The sequence below is a fragment of the Phacochoerus africanus genome, chromosome 5 (assembly GCF_016906955.1).
Source record: "Phacochoerus africanus isolate WHEZ1 chromosome 5, ROS_Pafr_v1, whole genome shotgun sequence".
NCBI classification, from domain to species: Eukaryota; Metazoa; Chordata; class Mammalia; order Artiodactyla; family Suidae; genus Phacochoerus; species Phacochoerus africanus.
The window spans coordinates 22,582,784-22,595,113 of record NC_062548.1 but is presented as its reverse complement, the minus strand read 5'-3'; the positions used below and the strand labels follow the sequence as shown (position 1 = coordinate 22,595,113).

The following is a 12,330-nucleotide window of genomic DNA, read 5'->3' as shown; positions in this document are numbered from 1 at the left end:
ATCTTTTCATCCAGAATAGAATTGTTCCCAAATGTGTTTGTCTCATAATAAGAGCTGGGTAGGATTTCCAGATAACATGCAGGATGCCCAGTTAAATTTGAATTTCTGGTAAACAGCAGATTGATTTTTGTTGTTGTTGTTGTGGTACATGTGTCCTATGGGAAATTAAGATTTAACTGGGTGTCCTCTATTCTTATTTGTTAAATTTGGCAACACTAGAACTTGGTCTACTTGCAAGAGAGGGGTGGGAAATAGAATAGCTGGCCTTCTGGCTTTTATAAATTCAAGACGGGCCAGAGAGAAAGAAACTGGAATGCTTTCAGATCATCCGCCACGCTGTGTGGAGTCATTTTGATAATGTTTGCTCTACTGCCCAGGGAATATTTTTGTGTCATATCAGAAACTTTATGAAGTCCAAAGCAGAGTGTAACTAAATTTTCATCTTAGGCTTTTTTACTTTCTTTTTTTTTTTTTTTTTTTTTTTTGAGCGGGGAGGAAGGCGTGGCATGGATGGGTCATGACTAAAATGCCTCTCATGGGCAGGGTATATGATTTTATTCTGCTTTACTTTTTTGTATCCTCCTGTTCCACAGAAGGAATTGAGATGGCTAATAACACTCTATCAACACAAAAAGGCAAAAATACATGCTCTGGGGAGATGGAACATGAGTTTTTTCAAAAGAGCCGACAGATGTGTAAATTTTGTCTCACACAGGTACTGAAAGTGGGCTACAAATTGACTTCCCCAGAGTCCTCAGAAGGATTGAAATATGATTCAGGTCCCATAAAAATCACAGCCAGGCTCCTACTCAAGAGAGGCACAACTCTTTTGACACAGAGATGCAGGAAGCTTGCCCTGAGCATCCTCAGTAGGATCTCCAAGCATCCTCATTGGGATCTCAGAGCATCTTCAGTGGGATATCTGGGCATCCTCGGTGGGATATACGGGCATCCTCAGTAGGATCCCTGAGCATCTTCAGCGGGATCTCTGAGCATCCTCAGTGGGATCTCTGAGCATCTTCAGTGGGATCTCTGTGAATGCTTGGGGCTTGGCTTTGGGGCTACTGCTCCAGGGTCCCTTGACGCCAACCAATGACCAAAGGGAAATTCCAAAACAAATAAGGCCAAAACAACACTGTCCAGTTATAGAGCTCTGGCTCACTAGAGTTGATACCAGAGTAGACTTTAGAATATCTGGGGGAAAGAAAAGGCCTGTGGAACAGACTATGTAAACATTGCCTCTCCAAGCTGGACATTATTTATTTATTTTTTCTTTTTTGCAGCCGCACCTGTGGCACATGGACGTTCCCAAGCTAGGGGTCGAATTGGGGTCACAGCTCCACACGTGATATCATATGATGTTTGTCATTCACGGTCTGACCACCTTCACTTAGTATGATCATCTCTAGGTCCATCCATGTTGTACTTACACGTGGAATCTAAAAAAAGGAATACAAGCGAACTTATTTGCAGAACAGAAACAGGCTCACAGATTTGAAAACAAACTTACTGTTACCAAAGAGGACAGGTGGTGGAGGGGGATGGACTGGGGGTTTGGGATTGGCACATGCACACTGAGGGGTAGGGAATGATTGGCCAGTGGGGACCTGCGATGTAGCACAGGGAACTCTATCCAATATTCTGTGATGATCTATGAGTGTACAGCAGAAATGGCCACAACCTTGGAAATCACCTCTATGTCAGTAAAACTTAAAAAAAATGAAAAACATACAGCACCGGGAACTCTATCTAGTCACTTACGATGGAGCGGAATGGAGGATAATGTGAGAAAAAGAATGTATGCATGGAGGTGTGTCTGGGTCACTTTGCTGTCCAGTAGAGAATTGACAGAACACGGTAAAACCAGCTGTAATGGAAAACATTAAAATCATTTAAAAATGTAAAAAAGATTCTCTTCAATACAAAGCGAGTATAAACAAATACAAAATGAAAAAGCGATAAAACAAAAGACAACAACAACGGACTTCCCGTCGTGGCTCAGTGGTTAACAAATCTGATTAAAAACCATGAGGTTGCGGGTTCGGTCCCTGGCCTCGCTCAGGCCTTGCTCAGGTGAAGGATCCGGCGTTGCCGTGAGCTGTGGTGTAGGTTGCAGATGCAGCTCAGATCCTGTGTTGCTATGGCTCTGGTGCAGGCTTGGCAGCTACAGCTCCGATTCGACCCCTAGCCTGGGAACCTCCATATGCCGCAGGTGTGGCCCTAGAAAAGACGAAAAGACAGGAAAAAAAAAAAAAAAAAAAAAAAAGCTCCTGAGGGCCAGCCAGGTGTAGGGGCTACAGGTTATCAGAGGAGAATGAAATAGCCCATTCTAGAGGCAGAGCTTCATTCAGGGGACATGCTTCCAGTGTCCAGGGGGCCCTTCTACACCCTTCCTTAAAACCCTACTCCTTTCCATGGCACCCAAGATGCAAGGCCCTGCGTGTTCCAGCCCCTCCTCACCCCTCCTTCCTCACTCCACGACCTCCTTCTAGCTCTGCCTTCCTTCTTTCCCTCCCCCTACCAAACTCTGTCTTTGCCACAGGGCCCTGCAATCAGGGTGGTAAGAATCACGGGATTGGATGGAATTCCCGCTGTGGGGCAACAGGAACCTGGGAGCGCTGGGGTGCAGGTTCAATCCCCAGCCCCGCACAGTGGGTTAAGGATCCTATGTTGCCTCTGATTGGATCCCTGGTCCCTGGTCTGGGAACTTCATATGCCAAGGGGAGGCCACCCCCCCCCAAAGAAGAATCATGGGATTGGAGGAGTTCCCATGGAAATGAACTTATTATCCATGAGGATGTGGGTTTGATCCCTGGCCTTGCTCAGTGAGTGGGGGATCCAGCATTGCCATGAACTGTGGTCACAGACACAGCTCAGATCTTGCTTGCTGTGGCTGTGGCTGTGGCGTAGGCCTCAGCTGTAGCTCTGATTCACCCCTAAATCCATATGCTATGGGTGCAGCCCTAAAAAGCAAAAAACAAACAAACAAACAAACATGGCATTGGAGATACATGAAATGTAGCCAGTGATCAACACTCAAATTCCTTGGTTTATTGCCCATGATTAGCACACAGCACAGGTTAAAGTAGGGATAAGAGGGTGTGGAACCACCCCGAGAAGTCCTGGAAGGAGGCATCTCAGCCCAAGAGCAGCTGTCTCCCGGCCAGCTTCGGGTCTCCGCTGCCTTCTGCTCCAACAGGGCCATGGCAGCCTCCGTCCGGAGCAGCGCCCAGGAGCCAGGTTTTGGGTCCTTCAGCAAAGAGACTTCAAGTCATGTGGCTCAGTGGGCTCTTTCTAAGTAAAAGTTCCCAGGGCAAGGTAAGCAGTTCAAAATGGAGTCACAGTGGCTCCTGTTCTAGTCCATCACATTCCTTTTTCTTTTCCTCTTTTATTTTTATTTTTTATTTTTACCATGGCCCCTGCAGCATGTGAAGTTCCCAGGCTAGGGGTCTACTGCAGCTGCAGCTGCTGGTCTACACCACAGCCACAGCAATACCGCATCCAAGCTGCATCTGCAACCTACCCCGGCAGCTCAAGGCAATGTCAGATCATTAACCCCCACTGAAAGAGGCCAGGGATCGAACCTGCCTCCTCATGGAGACACAGTCAGGTCCTCAACCCGCTGAGCCACAAGGGGAACTCCCTTCCCGTCACATTTCTTTTCTGTCCCTCTAAGATGCTCCCAGCCCTGCAGTGAACGTTTCAAACCAACCAATGTGGGCATTCACTTTGGCCACTGTGACTCCATTTTGAACTGCTTAACACAGCTTAAATGCTGTGACATCAGATGAATAGGACTCATCATAACAGAAAAGGAATCACATCATAACACAGCCTCTGCTGGCCTTTGCACCTGCTGTTCCCTTTCCTGACTCAGCCTTAGCTCTTAAAGTTGAGACATCACCTCCCCATCACCCTGTGTAAACTTCCTCCGGGGTTGTAACATGACATCCTGTTTTTTCTTTTTATAAAGCCTTTATGGTCCTTGCCTGAACTTGTCATCGTTTTTATTTATTCCACAAGCATTTATCAAGCATGTCCTATGTAGCAGGCACTGAGAGACAGTGGGGCAAGTGAACCAATAAACCACAATAATTACAGGGCTCATGTGACTCAAGTGACTCCAGATGACTCAAGATTGTCATGGTGTGAAAGATGACGCAACCCTACCTTTATCAACACATTTGATTTTTTTATTATTATTTTATTTTCTTTCTTTTTCTCTTTCTTTTTTTGCTTTTTAGGGCCATACCTGAGGCATGTGGAGGTTTCCAGGCTAGGAGTCGAATCAGAACTGCACCTGCCAGCCTACGCCACAGCCACAGCCACAGTGGCGCTGGATCCGAGCCGCATCTGAGACCTACACCTACACCGCAGCTCCACAGCAACGCCAGATCCTTAACCCACTGAGTGGGGCCAGGGATCGAACCCGCAGCCTCTTGGATTCTAGTCGGGTTTGTTACCAATGAACCACAGTGGGAACTCCAACGCATTTAATTTTTAACTACAAAAACATTGGGATTCAGATATGGGGGGACTCAGGAACTCTCCCCAGGGATGGACACCCCAACAAGTTAGGAACACGGTCCTGAACCCACACTGGGCTCTTGTTTCACATTAGTCAACTTAGGGACCAGCACAAGAAGAAAAAAAAAATGTCTCCAGTAGCAACAAGTCTTGCAAGAAGGCAGGTGCTGGTTAAGTGAGGGCGCCTTTCAAGGCCAGACCCGTTGAATCCCTGGAGGGACAGGCAGACAAGTTGGGAAACAAGATCCAAGATCTTGCTAAGCTTGATGCTGGAGAAATCAGCCTGCCCTGTCTGCAAATAGAACCTGCTAAACTCAGCGGTCCAGTGAGTAATAAAATGACCTGGGAGAGCTCCGGGAACTCAGGTAAGGCCCATTGTTCTGGTTTCATCCTCCCATTGTTTCCCAATTGCGGAGGAGTTTGGGTGCTGGGGGCTGAAACCTCTGGGTGCATCATGGCTTCCAGACAGCAGAGGAGGGGGAATTTATAAAGACCCAAAGCCTTTTTTTTTTTCTTTGGTCTTTTTAGGGCTGCACCCCACAGCATATGGAGATTCCCAGGCTGGGGGTTGAATCAGAGCTGCACCTGCCAGCCTATACCACAGCCACAGCAACGCAGGATATGAGCCGCATCTGTGACCTACCCCACAGCTCACAGCAATGCTGGATCCTTAATCCACTGAGTGAGGCCAGGCCTCAAACCTGCGTCCTCATGGCTGCTACTCAGATTCATTTCCACTGACCCCTGATGGGACCTCCTGAGAATTTAGAGATACAAGGAGATGGGACTCATGAAGGAAGTGAGAAGTGGGGCTAGTCCTTGAGTGGGAACCAGGGGATGGGACCTTGATAAGATCAAACTGGAAGGAACATTCAATGAAACCACACAAACACATTGGAAAAGGAGGCACAAAGGGTAGCTTTTCCCTGGTGCTGGTGATGAGATTAGATTAGATTGCAAAGCATGGCCATAGGACTTCTGGAGTCTCTTTCTCCACTCCTTGAATCAGGAGTGGCCAATGGGACGATAAGAAACAAGAGGCGCGCAACTTGACAGGTGCCTGTGCATTGGGGTTCATCTTCCCTTCCTCTTCTTGGGAAACCACTGTGGTGACAACATGGTGGATAAGTCCGGGGTTGGCCTGTTGGATGAGAAGATGATGCAGCGCTGACCTGCACTGTCCAGATGAGGCCCTTTCCAGACCCAGGACCCAGTCAACTCGCCAGCTGACCACAGATGTTCAAAGGAAGCCAGAAGAACTGCCCAACTGCCTTGTAGAATCATGAGTTAAATGCACGGTTCTTGTTTTAAGCCATGGCATGTGGGAATACTTTGCCACCCCTCAGTAGCTAACCAGTCCAGGTCGGGGAGCAGGTTGGGGAGAAGAAGGTGCATCATTGGTGGATTGGTTTCTTCCTTAATGCTTATTGTGTGTCCAGCTGTGTTCGGATTTAACGATGCAAGGGCAGGGGTCTCTACATTCACAGAGCACCAGCCGGCAGTGGCCTCTGATAAAAGGCTTGGTCATTTCAGTGTCTTATGTGAGTCCAGGCGGGTGCTAGGGGAGGTACCGGGTGGGGGGGGTGGGCGGGGAGAGATGTGTCAGCTGAGATCTGAGGAAGTGCCAGGTGAGCAGGACACGAGGAAAAGTTAGAGGAGATGAAAAAGGGAAAGAAGGGAGTTCCTGGAGTTCCCGTCGTGGCGCAGTGGTTAACGAATCTGACTAGGAACCATGAGGTTGTGGGTTCGGTCCCTGGCCTTGCTCAGTGGGTTAAGGACCCGGCGTTGCCATGAGCTGTGGTGTAGGTTGCAGACGCACCTCGGATCCCAAGTTGCTGTGGCTCTGGTGTAGGCTGGCGGCTATGGCTCTGATTAGACCCCTAGCCTGGGAACCTCCATATGCTGTGGGAGCAACCCTAGAAAAGGCAAAAAGACAAAAAAAAAAAAAAAGAAGGGAGTTTCTGACTGGAGCGCAGGATGCCCTGAGGGGAGGCTGGAACCAGGTGCTGTGAAGGGGCTTCTCACGGGGAGTCACAGAGCTGCCCCCCCTCCCCCCAGGCACTCGCAAGGATGCTTCTAAGGCATCCATCCCCAATGGAAGTGCTGTTGCCCCCTACGTGGCCAAAATCAGTTCTCGGCGGGTGGGTTGTAGCCCTCCAAGAGTCACAGTACATAACAGGTATGATATGTATCTGCGGTATTGAAACCTAATGGAGGGGTGATTAAGAAGAAAAAAATGGGAATTCCCGTCATGGCTCAGTGGTTAACAAACCCAACTAGTATCATGAGGACGGGGGTTCAATCCCTGGCCTCGCTCAGTGAGTTAAGGATCTGGCGTCGTCGTGAGCTGTGGTGTAGTTCGCAGACACGGCTCGGATCCTGCGTTGCTGTGGCTGTGGTGTAGGCTGGCAGCTGTAGCTCTGATTTGACCCCTAGCCTGGGAACCTCCGTATGCCATGGGTGCGGCCCTAAAAAAAGACAAAAAACCAAAAAACCAAAAAAAAAAAAAGCAGAAGAAGAAGAAAGAGAAAATGGCTAAAAAGCCTCCATAGAGGGGGAATCATGCAAAAAGGTGGAGAACTACTGTTTTCAGGGAATCTACTTCCAGATCCTCACCCCATGCAACCTGCTGTCTTTCTCCAAGGCCCTCCTCCTACTTCTAGGGAGAGTGTCCTTCTCCCTCATCCTGAATCTTTAACTGCTGTTTTGTCCTGGAAGTTGAAACCTGGGGTGGAGGAACAATGAGAAATGCTGGATGGACACTGAGAGAGTGAATAAGTAATAATAATAATAATAATAATAATAAATAATGACCAAGTATCAAATCTTTTTTTTAGATTCAAAGGAGTCTTTGCTTTCAAGAAAATTGAAGGGGGATATGATAGCTTGTCAGTATTCTTACATTTAAAAAAAGCAATAGGCTTTAAAAAGAAGATGTGGTACATAGTATACACAATGGAATACTACTCAGCCCTAAAAAAGACAAAATAATGCCATTTGCAGCAACATGGCTGGAAATAGAGAGTCTCATACTGAGTGAAGTCAGTCAGAAAGAGAAAGACAAATACCATATGATATCACTAATATGTGGAATCTAAAAGAAGGCACAAATGATTCTATCTACAGAACAGAAGCAGATTACAGATAGGGAGAGCGGACCTATGGTTGCCACGGGGGAGGAGGGGAGGAAGAAGGACGGATGAGGAGTGTGGGGTTAGTAGATGTGAACTATTATATGTAGAATGGATAAATAATGAGGTTCTACTGTACAGCACAGAGAACTCTATCCAGGCTCTTGGGAAGAACATGATGGAAGATGGCACGAGAAAAAGAATATAATATATATATTATATATATATATAATATATATAATGCATATATATATATATATGCATGACCGAGTCGCTTTGCTGTACAGCAGAAATTTACACAACATTGTAAATCAACTACACTAATTAAAAAGATAAAAACATATTAAAGAATAGGTTTTCAGCATATAAATCAAAAGGTGTTCAAAGGTTTGCTGTAGAAAACCTCTTCCCGTGCCCTTCGTCTGTTTTTGTGAACGATTTCTCCATGTCTACATCTATAAAAATGAAAACATGGAAATTGAATTGATATCAAATGCTGTCATGTAGAAATAAGCCATAGTCATCATGGAATACCTGAAACTCATTGAATGAATAAGTAAAACCTGCTCTATCCATCTCATTTAAAGAGGAATGTCCAATAAAAATTTATTTTTTATGTTTAATCAGTAATTATCAACATGTGTAGTACCGTAGGGTTATACTAATCAAGGGTCTATGACTAATAATTGTAATGACAACTCGATCCAGAGGGAATAAAATTAGTATTTGTCTTTTTTTTTTTTTTTCTATTTCTTTGGGCCGCTCCAGCGGCATATGGAGGTTCCCAGGCTAGGGGTCGAATCGGAGCTGTAGCCACCGGCCTACACCAGAGCCACAGCAACGCGGGATCCGAGCCGCGTCTGCAACCTACACCACAGCTCACGGCAACGCCGGATCGTTAACCCACTGAGCAAGGGCAGGGACCGAACCCGCAATCTCATGGTTCCTAGTCGGATTCGTTAACCACTGCGCCACGACAGGAACTCCAAAGTTAGTATTTGGAGCCGCTGGTCACAGACAATTTATAAAACTATTTCTCTCTCATCGATCTCTTTCTCTGCATATATATAAGATATATATACTCCAGGAGTTCCTGCTGTGGCACAATGGGTTAAGAATCCAACTGCAGTGGCTCAGGTCACTGCAGAGGTGTGCATTTGATCTCTAGCCTGGCACAGTGGGTTAGAGGATCCAGCACTGCCGAAGCTGTGGTGTAGTTTGCAGCTGTGGCTCAGATTCAGTCCTTGGCTTGGGAACTTCCATATGCTGTGGATGCAGCCATTAAAAAAAAAAAAAAAATTGAAAACCTATGTAGGGAGTTCCTGTTGCGGCTCAGTGGGTTAAGAATCCGATTAGTATCGGTGAGGATGAAGGCTTAATCCTTGGTCTCGCTCAGTGGGTTAAGGATCCGGCACTGCCATGAGCTGTGGTATGGGTTGCAGACGTGTCTCAGATCTGGCATTGCTGTGGCTCTGGTGTAGGCTGGCAGCTACAACTCTTATTGGACCCCTAGCCTGGGAACCTCCATATGCTGCAGGTGCGGCCCTAAAAAGCAAAACAAACAAAAAAACCCTCTGTGTGTATAGTATGTAATTTTGTTTGGGAGAGCTATGATAGAGTAATAAATAAAAAATCTTGAGCTTAAAAAAGTCAGGGCGGAGGTGCTTAAGTAGAATGAAAATGCACGTTCAAGGGGTAGCAACTACCATGGAAAATTTCTATCTGCTTAAGATGATTTGTTTATTTTAAAAGTAGATTCTGAGTGGATATCAAAGTGGCTACGGTATCTGCATGCCATTGTGTACCTTTAAAAGAATGACCCAATGGTCTTAAAACTACAATGTTTATAATATACTGGATATACCTTCTCTGCAAGTACAACCCACACATATGCAAACATATCCTTTAAAAAACCACACAAAAGCAGTCATGCCCTAAATGCTATAATTTAGCTTGTTTTTCTTCATTTTATAAAACATTTATATTTTCATTTAGAAAATTTAGCGATTTTTCCATATGAATACGTATTAACTTATTACCTCGTATTACCAATTACCTCATTTTTTTCAGCTTGGTTTAGATGTTGCAGGATATATTCAACTCCTGATGGACATTTCAATAATTTCTCTTTATTTATTTAGTTATTATTTTTTCTTTTTTAGGGCCACACCTGAGGCATTTGGAAGTTCCCAGGCTAGGGGTCGATTTGGAGCTGCAGCTGCTGTCCTCTGCCACAATAACAGCAATGTAGGATCTGAGCTGCATCTGCTACCTACGTGGCAGTTTGTGGCAATGCCAGATCCTTAACCCTCTGAGCAAAGCCAGGGATTGAACCTGCATCTTCGTGGAGACAAGGTTAGGTTCTTAACCTGCTGAGCCACAATGGGAACTCCTCATCTTTTATTTTTATATCTAGTCTTGCAACTGATACCTCTGAACACATGTGCTGGGAAGTCTTTGCGCATTTATCTGAAGAGTCAATTTTTTAGCAGTGACATCGCTGGATCAGAGGGACTGTATTTTACATTTCGAGAAGTGCTCCTCCGATTTTCTTCAAATAGATTGGAATTTCCACTAATGAGGTTTGAAAGCGTCAGTTTTTCACATCTCTGTCAGTCCAGGAAAAAATATAAAATGCCCAATTGGCTTAAAAAAAAAAAAAGAAGAAGAAGAGCTTGTTTTGATTTTCATTCCTGTAACTGTAAGTAAGTTTAAGCCATAATAAGTGAGGTTGAGCAAATTTTCATAGATTCATCAGCTATTCCTTATCAATATCTGCCTTATTAAAAACTGCATTGTCCTTTTCTTATTAATGTATGAGTACTTTGTCAATTGGGAAATTAACGAACCCTTTTCGTCAATCACAGGTGAGGCAAATATTTTCCTCTATAGTTTACTCTGTTTTTCGTCTTTGTGTGCGTGTGTTTGTCTCTCGATATTTTGTGTTTTCAATAAAATCTTGAACAAATTAAGCCTTTTTTTTTTTTTTTTTCATGGCCTCCTGTATTCCCCCATTCAGTCTGGGCTGTCACCATCGACAGACCGAAAGCGCAAGGATGCTTTGTTCTTGCATCTGGAGTGGACACGTGACAGGAACTGCTCCAGGCCTGTCAAATAGATGCATTCAAAAAATTAAGCCATGGACTTCCTGTCGTGGCTCCGTGGAAACGAATCTGACTAGTATCCATGAGGCTGAAGGTTCGATCCCTGGCCTCGCTCAGGGAGTGAAGCATCTGGCCAGGAGTTGTGCTGTAGGTTGCAGATGCGGTTCAGATCCCGAGTTCCTGTGGCTGTGGTGTAGGCCGGCAGCTGTATCTCCGATTCGACCTCTAGCCTGGGAACCTCCATATGCCATGAGTGAGGGACCCTAAAAACACAAAAATAAATTAATTAAATGAATAAGCCTTTTACCTTGAGGCAGTTGCAAATTCATAGGCAGTTATGTAAGAAAAGGCACAGAGTGTTCTGGAGTACTCTGTCCCCACGTCCCCTAATGGGAACAAATTACAAACTGTAGCACGAAATCACAGCCAGAATATTGACAGTCAAGATACAAAACGTGGAGTTCCTGTCATGGCTCAGTGGTTAATGAATCCGACTAGGAACCATGAGGTTGCAGGTTGGGTCCCTGGCCTTGCTCCGTGGGTGAAGGATCCAGCGTTGCTGTGAGCTGTAGTGTAGGTTGCAGATGCAGCTTGGATCCCGTGTTGCTGTGGCTCTGGCGTAGGCCGGTGGCTACAGCTCTGATTCGACCCCTAGCCTAGGAACCTCCATATGCCATGGGAGCAGCCCTAGAAAAGGCAAAAAGACAAAAAAACAAACAAACAACAAAAAAAGATACAAAAAGTTCCCTCACCACCCCAAAGATCCCTTTTAAGACACACCCATTCCCTCCCACCCCCACCTCCTCCTTAACCTGACAACCACTAAAGAGTCTCCATTTCTGGAATTTTGCCATTTCAGGAAATGTTTTATAAACAGGCTCATATGATATTTTACCTTCCGGGACTGGCTTTTTCTCGCCCAGCTTAATTCTTTGGAGGTTCATGCAAGTTGTTGTGTGCATCACTGACTTTCATCACATTGTATCAAAGGCACACACTGTCATCCCGATGTATGCCTGGTTTTGTTCTTTGTTTTCTGTTTTTCTTTAATTCAGGGCTGCACCTGCAGCATATGGAGGTTCTCAGGCTAGGGGTTGAATCAGAGCTACAGCTGCTGGCCTACACCACAGGTACAGCCATGCAGAATCCAAGCCGCGTCTGTGACCCACACCACAGCTCACGGCAATGCTGGATTCTTAACCCAATGAGCGAGGCCAGGGATCGAACCTGCGTCCTCCTGGATGCTAGTCAGATGCGTTTCTGCTGAGCCACGACAGGAACTCCCTGATGTATCACAGTTGATGTTGACTTTGATCACAGAGTTTCTGCTCTTCTTTGCTCCCCTTTCCATACCGTCCTCTCTGTCTTTTTTGTCTTTTTAGGGCTGAACTTGCGGCATATGGAAGTTTCCCAGCTAGGGGTTGAATTGGAGTTGCAGCTGCCAGCCTACGCCACAGCCACAGGAACTCGGGATCTGAACCCCATCTGGCACCTACACCCCAGCTCACAGCAACGCTGCATCCTTAACCCACTGAGCGAGGCCAGGAATGGAACTGGCATCCTCATGG

General features: G+C 45.8%; 1 non-coding gene across 1 annotated transcript; it reads right to left on the bottom strand.

The window, feature by feature from the left end:
• Positions 1 to 10,657: 10,657 nt before the first annotated feature.
• LOC125128543 (small nucleolar RNA SNORA31) lies at positions 10,658 to 10,782 on the bottom strand. The gene has a single exon (XR_007135250.1). It is a non-coding gene; the product is annotated as a small nucleolar RNA SNORA31 (small nucleolar RNA).
• Positions 10,783 to 12,330: the final 1,548 nt, after the last annotated feature.